Source organism: Chiloscyllium plagiosum, chromosome 9 (assembly GCF_004010195.1).
Source record: "Chiloscyllium plagiosum isolate BGI_BamShark_2017 chromosome 9, ASM401019v2, whole genome shotgun sequence".
In the NCBI taxonomy this organism is placed as follows: domain Eukaryota; kingdom Metazoa; phylum Chordata; class Chondrichthyes; order Orectolobiformes; family Hemiscylliidae; genus Chiloscyllium; species Chiloscyllium plagiosum.
In genome coordinates, this window is record NC_057718.1 from 29,123,253 (window position 1) to 29,131,994 (window position 8,742).

Below are 8,742 nucleotides of genomic sequence, written 5' to 3' on the forward strand. Positions count from 1 at the left end.
TGACGGGTGTTGGGTAGAAAATCAAATTATGAACCAAGAGGAATATTAAAGGTTCAGAGGGAAGTGAAAAAGCAAATAAGAGAAGCAAAGAGGAACTATGTGGTAAGGGCTGGCAGCCAAGATATGAAGATGTCCTGAAGTCTTCTATGACCATATAAACAGTAAAAGGGTGATATCAGGAAGAATAGGGCCAATTAAGGACCAAAAAGGGGACTTATACCAAGAGGCAGGAGGCATTCTGAGATGTTAAATAAATACTTTGCAATGGTCTTTGACAAAGAAACAGATGTTACGCAGGGCATGGTGATAGAGGAGGGAACTCAAGCACTAGAAGGTTTAAAAATTGATAAGGCAGAAGTGATGGATAGACTGTTGACCTCAAAAGTTGACAAAGCAATGGGACCAGATTAGATGCCTCCAAGGATATTAAAGGAAATGAGAGTGGAAATTGTTGGTGCACTGGCCACAATTTTTCAGTCTTTCCAAAACCCAGAGTGGTGGCAGAAGACTGGAAAATTACAAACATTATAGCCTTGTTCAAGAAACATTACAAGGTTAAGCCCTACAATTACAGACCAGTCAACTTAACATCAGTGGTGTGGAAGTTCCTTGAGACAACTATTTTGAGATAGAATTAGCAGTAACATAGAAATAGGTGGGTAGATAGGAAAAATCAGCATGGATTTCTAAAGGGGGATGTCCTGATAAACTAACTTGCTGGAGGTAACAGAAAGGCTCAGTCAGGCTAATGCTTTTGATGTGGTGCATGTGAACTTTCAGAAGATGCTTGATACAATGCTACACAACAGACTTATTAGGAATGTTCTGGGTGATGGAATAAAAGGGTCAGTAGCAACATTGGTACAAAATTGGCTGAGTGATAGGAAAAGAGAATAACGGCCAATGGATATTTTTTGGGCTGGAGGAAGATTGTAGTGGAGCACCCAGAATCAGTATTAGGACACTTGCCTTTCCTGATATATATTAATGATCTAGATTTTGATATGCAGAGGGCAATTTCAAAGTTTACACAAAACTTGTAAGAAATATAAACTGTGAGGAGGACAGTGTAAAACTCCAGAAGGACATAGACAAGTTGGTGGAGTGGACACAATTTTCCTAGTGTCGTCTCACCAACACCTTGCATAACTGTAATTACCCTTCTTTACTTTTATAATCTAGACCTTATAATCCACTCTGAATGTCCAAAAGAAATCCTGAAGTTTTTTTTTTAGAAAAAGGAAGCAGAGTATCTGTTTAATCCAAATAAGTTGATCATTCAAATATGACAAAGAACTGTGGATGCTGGAGATCTGAAGCAAACAAGGAGGTCTCATAACTTTAACTCCAATTTCTCCAGCAATTTCTACACAATGGTGCCTTACACATTCCAAAGCTATTGAAATAGAGTCAGCTCATCTACAAAACTTAATAGAAACAATTAGCTTGGATTATCAATGACAGAAAACTGGAGAAAGTCAAACAGCGAAAAGGAGATCATTAAAGAGGGACAGAAGGAGTCAGATACAGAGAGAATGAAAGAAGGAGAAGGTAGTAGGAATTAGAGGAAGTGAAGAATAATGGAAAGAGGAAGGACAAGTGCATGAAGAAGGAATAAATGGTAAGTATTTATTGAGGAGAACATAGATGATATAGGAAATGAGAGCAGATGAAGGAACGACATGACAAAAGGAGAGAATGAAGGATTGAAAGAGGTAAAGTACAATCCAGATTTAAATGATATAAATTTATACTTTACGCTGGTAATTATCAGTCCAAAGGGGGTCTCATTACCGTTCAGAGAAACAGCAGTGAACTCCTGTCATGTGGTAGCCTGACGAAATCAAGACGTCCTTCAAGCACTGAAATGACCATGTCAGTCCTTCCCCAGGACTGAGACTCCCAGAAGCAGAAATCCCACACATCAATAACTGCCAGTCAATCAGAAATTGGCAGCTCTTCATTGAAGTCAGCATTAGTAGGAACAGTGTGCGATGGTGACAATGCACGCAGTAGAAGTCCAGGAACCTCATAGGATCCCAGATAAAACATGAATGAGTGGGATGGGAATTGAGAGAGAAGGGTTTCAGAAATAACAGCAGAGAAATGGCTTTCGGCAGCTTCCCATCCTGCCCAATGTCAAATCGCTCATTCAAGTGTAACGCATCTGATTACAAGGCACCTTCCCCAAGGAGTTCCTGACAAATTGAGCAGGGTTTGCTGGATGACCTTCTGAGGGGAGGGGGAATGCCAGGCTTACCCACATTAACCTCTAAGCCACCACTAAAAACAGGAGGCTCAATGATAATGAGTATCAAACTGTTCATCACAAGACTAATTGAGATACAGATGGTGGCACTCAGTACAGCCATAGAGTCACAGAGATGTACAGCCTGGAAACAGACCCTTTGGTCCAACTTATCCATGCTGATCAGATATCCCAAACCAATCTAGTCCCACCTGCTAGCACCCGCCCCATAGCCCTCCAACCCCTTCCTATTCAAATACCCATAGAGATGTCTTTTAAATTTTGCAATTGTACTCGCCTCCACCACTTCCTCTGGCAGCTCATTCCATACACGTACCACCCTCTCCCTTTCTGCCCACTCACTTAATCAGAAAGCTTTGCCACACCCTGAAGACTGAGGTAGGGCCTTTCATATAATTGGTCTCCCATAATTAAGTCAGTCATGCTATTGTTTCCTGTTGTGACAAGCTGAACTGAATCCAACCCAAAGAATCTCAAATGCCATATCAATGAACTTGGTTTCAAAATTATATGTCACACTTAAACTGAAGATATCAGCATCAGTAACCATACTAGTAATTTAAGGCTCACGGCTCAATACAGCAGTCAATTTATTTTATCGGATTCTCATCTTTGCATGTTTGGCCACACTTCACCTAATGGTCACTCCATCCCTGCTTCAGCTCATCTGTTGGTGAAACCCTCATCTATGCCTTTGTTACTATGCCTTCCAATCTTCTCTATTCCAATGCACAGCAGCACTTCCACTTCCACCCTCCATAAACTTGAAGTCATCAAAAATACTTAGTCCTATATCCTAACATGCAACACACTCCACTCTACATGTTGACTTACACTGCTTCCTACTCAGTCAATGCCTTAGTCCTAAAATTCCTATCCTCATTTTCAAATGACCATGGGGTTTGCCCTTTCCCATTTCTAGAACCTTCTCTACATGACTATGCTCTTGGATCACTGTGCTCCACCAATTCTGTCCTCTTATGCATCCCCTACTTTAATTATGCCACTATCAGAACTTTTCAGCTGAGTCACCTCAAAGCTCTGGAATCCTCCTCCTGCAAAATCTCTCCACTTCTTTATTTCTCTCTCTCTCTTACATTAAGAAGCTTCTTAAAACCTATTTTTACAAATTAAATCTTTATGGCCTTTATATGGCTTAGTGTCAAATTTTGTTTGAAAATGCTCCAATGAAGTACATTTTACTATCTAAATAAGTTATGTCAATGCAAGTTGTCAAGGCTGCTTGGGTAAGTCCAAATTAACATACTTGGTAATGGAGGTTGGAACCAAGTCAACCCTCTGTGGCAAGATTGGTAACCTGATATCTGAACCATACAGACAGGTTCATAGTTTTCCAGGGTACATTGCTATTAATAAAATTAGAGGAACAGGGGTATGCTATACACGCCTTTGAGCTTGTTTCATCAATTATATCAAGACTATATACGCGTGAAACCTAAACTAAATAAAAATCTGTCCACTGGCAAAAGTGAGGACTGCAGATGCTGGAAACCAGAGTTTAGATCAGAGTGGTGCTGGAAAAGCACAGCAGGTCAGGCAGCATCCGAGGAGCAGGAAAATCGACGTTTCGAGCAAAAGCCCTTCATCAGGGATTGTACTCTTTGCTACCTTCTCCCCAGCCCCACCTGCCCCCCATTTATCTCTCCACTCTGGAGACTCCTTGCCTCTATTCCTGATGAAGGGCTTTTGCTCGAAACGTCGATTTTCCTGCTCCTCGGACGCTGCCTGACCTGCTGTGCTTTTCCAGCACCACTCTGATCTAAACCCTAAAAATCTGTCCATCTGTGTCTTGAAAATTTCAATCTTTCCACTATCAATAGCCTTTTAGGGAGTAAATCCCTTATCTCTATTACCATTTGCGTGAGAAAGTGCATCCAGGCAGCAACATAACACCATTTTCAAGACCATGTTTTGTGTTGGAAATTGGAGTCCTCTTTAAAACTGAAATTCTTTCTGTGTCTCATATTTAGTATTTTTTGTGTAGCCTGAATGTTGCAGTATTACCACTAACAGTGTTACAGCCTACTGCAAATATAAACTAATCTTTCGTATGTGAAAACAGAGGAAAAGGTATAAGTTTAGGGCTCAAATCAAAGATTTATCAGGCACAGTGCTACCCTATTATGAATGTGACATTTTGAAAAATAAGACATTGTAGTTAAAAGTAATCAAAACTAACCTTCAAATGGAGGTGGGCAAGAGACAACGGTCATTCTGGCATTGTGAGTAGCAGTCCATGGTCATTTGCTAAGAGGGTTTAGACAGGTGGTTGACATAGCTTAAATGGCTCAGCACCGTTACAAGGTAAATCAACAAGGATAGGTAGGGAGGGACAGTCAGAAAAAGTTCCAGGGGATGAGCAACCATCTTCTTGAGGTAAGACCAGCAGTTCCCCTACGTGCATCCGAGGAAAGAACAAAGACTGCAGCTACCAAAGACCATAAAAGAAAGATTGCAAGACATTTGGGGCACGGTAATGCACTGCCTCGACACCTTCATTTTAGAGAATGGCGTGAGTATTTCCTTTCTTTGCTAAATTAATTAACAAACCATACATAAACTACAGTTTATTAAACTATTGGAAAATTACTACAAATTGTTGACTGCCTGCATTAGGTAACTGCAATAACAAATGCACCCAATTCAACTGAGGTATCAGAAGTGGGATATCAAAGAAGTCAAGGCTTCATTTTGAGAAGCTGGAAAGCAACAGTCATGTGTGTTGAGTAATTCCTAAGTGAAACAAGAGGTGTACAAAGGCATTGGCAAGCTAAAAGTTGTATTAGGAATAGTAGAACAATGTGACAGAGATTACAAGTCTATTTTTGATCAACCATCTAATTAAATTCAGAAGGGTAATCTTAAATTAAAAACAATCTGCAGTAAACTGTTCTGTGGTGCCCTTGAGTGTGTCTTGCAACTGAATACAAGGAGCCCAGGAAACAAGTTGCAACGCTACAATGGGAATACTGATCTCCTTCAGGAGTCCAGAACTAGAGGGCATAGGTTTAGGGTGAGAGGGGAAGATACAAAAGGGACTTGAGGGGCAACTTTTTCATGCAGACGGTGATGCATGTATGGAATGAGCTGCCAGAGGAAGTGTAGGGGGCTGGTACAATTGCAACATTTAAAAGGCATCTGGATGGGTATATGAATAGGAAGGGTTTAGAGGGAAATGGGCCAAGTGCTGGCAAATGGGACTAGATTAGGTTGGAATATCTGTTCGGCATGTTGGACTGAAGGGTCTATTTCCACACTGTACATCTCTATGACTCTATGACAGTGATAGCTTACATGCTTGATTATGATGAGAGATAGAAATATGCAATAAGCCATGCTATAAAAATAGAGGACATATTTGAACAGTGTCACTCTCTTATTAGATGGAAAGCTTCTGAACCATTACTTCTGCAATTGTTTTTACTTCCAGCACACCTAGACAAAAGTAGCATTTCATTAGCAATAATGATTACTCTTTATACCGAGTTTTAGTGGTTTTTGACTACCTACACATGCACATTCATTTATTGCACTCTTCCAATCTAAACTCCATTTGCCAAAGTCTTGCACACGTACTTATCTGATGTTCCTTCATAATTTTCTATTCCCATTAAACAACCTACCAATCAGGTTCAATGGAATGTTGGTCAGTAGACCTATTACTGAAGTCTGGAAATCTCCTCATTCAGCAGCAGAGATACTAAGTACTGCAAACGGTACAGGTTCTAGCAACATTCTAACAATAGTACTGAAGTCTGATGCTTCAGATCTTGTTGCACTTGAATATGGACTACTTTAGTATCTGAGGAGTTACAAATGGTACCAAACATTGATGTTCATTGATAGTTGCACATTCTCCCTGGTCAAGCTATTCTGGTATAGTTAGAACACTGGCAACTGGCCAACAATGTAGAAAATTGCTCAGGGATATCCTGTGCACGAAACGCAGGACAAATCCAACCCAGCCAATTACTGCCCCATCAGTCCACTTTCAATCATCAAAGTGGCATAAGTTATCATCAACAGTGCCATTAAGCAGCACCTGCTCAGCAATAACCTGCTCAGTGATGCCCAGTTTGAGTTCTGCCAAGGCTACTCAGCTCCTGACCTCATTACAGCCTTGGTTCAAATATGGACAAAAGAGCTGAATACCAGAGGGGAGATGAGAGTGACAGCCCTTGACACTAATAAAATAGGAATCACGGGAAAATTCTCTGCTGGTTGGAGTCATATCTAGCACGAAGGAAGAAGGTTGTAGTTGTTGGAGGTCAGTCATCCCAGCTCTAGGATATCGCTGCAGAAGATCCTCAGAGTAATGACCCAGGTCCAACTATTTTCAGCTACTTCAATGACCTTCCCTTCATCATAAGGTCAGAAATGGATATGTTCACTGATATTTGCACTATGTTTGGCACCATTCACAACTCCCTTTTTCCAAGTATGGTGATGGAGAGCACGAGGGGGCATAGCTTTAAATTGAGGGGTGATAGATATAGGACAGATGTCAGAGGTAGTTTCTTTACTCAGAGAGTAGTAAGGGTATGGAATGCTTTGCCTACAACGGTAATAGATTCGCCAACTTTAAGTACATTTAAGTCGTCACTGGATAAGCATATGGACGTACATGGAATAGTGTAGGTTAGATGGGCTTCAGATTGGTATGACAGGTCGGCGCAACATCGAGGGCCGAAGGGCCTGTACTGCGCTGTAATGTTCTATGTTCTATGTTCCCCAGATACTGAATTAATCCATGTTTAAATGGAACAAGATCTGGACAACATCCAGACTTGGTCATTCTTCAACATCAGTCCTTACAAGGTGGCGGATTTGTAGGCATCAACTTTTGTCAATAATAGCATTGCCATCTCTCCACACTCCTTCCTCTCGTTACATTAACAATCTTGGTGTTTTTGTAGCTCATTTACCGTTTCCCTCACCTCCCTTCAGAAAACAAATTCATTCCTTGGTCTAGTTCCCCCTCAGATTAATTACCAGCTTGCCTCTTCTCATGGAAAAAAAAAGTCAAAGCAACAGCAGTTTTAAAAGGGAGAAGAAGAGACAAAGGAAGCACATGGTGAGGACAGTGCAGGGAAGAGAGAGAGAGAGAGAGATAGATAGAGAGAGAGAACCTTTGCTGTTTTGAATTCATGTATCATTGGACTTCGGAGTGTGTCTGGGAAAATTAACAAACAGTGAATTTCACAACTAATCTTGGAGGAACCTGTTTGGACGAAGTTCGCAACACAGAATCAGATAAGTGAATCGTTGTTTTAAGTCTGTCCAATACAAAGGCTGCAGTAGTGAGTAGAGTGGGTTCTTTCTTGACTATGTGTTTTTGGAGATATGTCTCTTGATTAAACTTAAAATATAAGCCATTACTATTAATTTAACCTGGGGCAGTGTTTTGTAGAGGAATAAGACGGTGTTATTTTCTGAGTCTGTAGATTGTGAAGGAGTAAAAAAGGCCTTTAGTACAGTGATACGTACTTCTTGTCAGATGTGGGAGTTTAAAGTGAGTTTAAATGTTACTGCGGATTATATCTGCCATAAATGCTGTTGGATGCGAATCTTATCAGATCGAGTGGATCGGTTGGAGAGACAGATAGAAGCAATGAGGAATTTGCAACAGCAACAGTATGTGATGGATGGCAGTTATAGGAAGGGGGGAAAGTCTCAGATACAGTCACATAGATGGGTTAACTCCAGGAAAGGTAAGAGAGGTAAGCACCTAGGGCAGGTGTCTTTTCTGGATGTACCCATTTCAAACAGGTATGCTGTTTTGGAAAATGTAGGGGGTGATGGATTCTCAGGGGAACGTAGCACGAACAGCCAAGTTGCTGGTATTGAGACTGGCTCTAATGCAATGAGGGGTACGTCGGATTCCAAGAGATCAATTGTGTTAGGGGATTCTGTAGTCTGAGGTACAGATAGACATTTCTGTGGCCAGCAGCGAAAAAGAAGAATGGTGTGTTGTTTCCCTGGTGCCAGGATCAAGGATGTCTCAGGGCGGGTGCAGAATGTTCTCACGGGGGAGAAGGGCCAGCAAGAGGTCATTGTCCACATTGGAACCAATGACATAGGAAGGGAAAAGGTTGAAATTCTGAAGGGAGATTACAGAGAGTTAGGCAGAAATTTAAAAAGGAGGTCCTCAAGGGTAGTAATATCCGGATTACTCCCAGTGGTATGAGCTAGTGAGGGCAGGAATAGGAGGATAGAGCAGATGAATGTATGGCTGAGGGGCTGGTGTATGGGAGAAGGATTCACATTTTTGGATCATTAGAATCTCTTCTGGGGTAGAAGTGACCTGTACAAGAAGGACGGATTGCACCTAAATTGGAAGGGGACTAATATACTGGCAGGGAAATTTGCTAGAACTGCTTGGGAGGATTTAAACTAGTAAGGTGAGGGGTGGGGACCCAGGGAGATAGTGAGGAAAGAGATCAATCTGAGAC

General features: G+C 41.3%; 1 protein-coding gene across 7 annotated transcripts in view; it reads right to left on the reverse strand.

Annotated features, from left to right (window-relative positions):
• The window catches only part of LOC122552723 (tetratricopeptide repeat protein 7A-like), a 421,938-nt gene that overhangs the window by 229,433 nt on the left and 183,763 nt on the right, over positions 1 to 8,742 (reverse strand). The gene's annotated exons all lie outside the window — the stretch shown is intronic.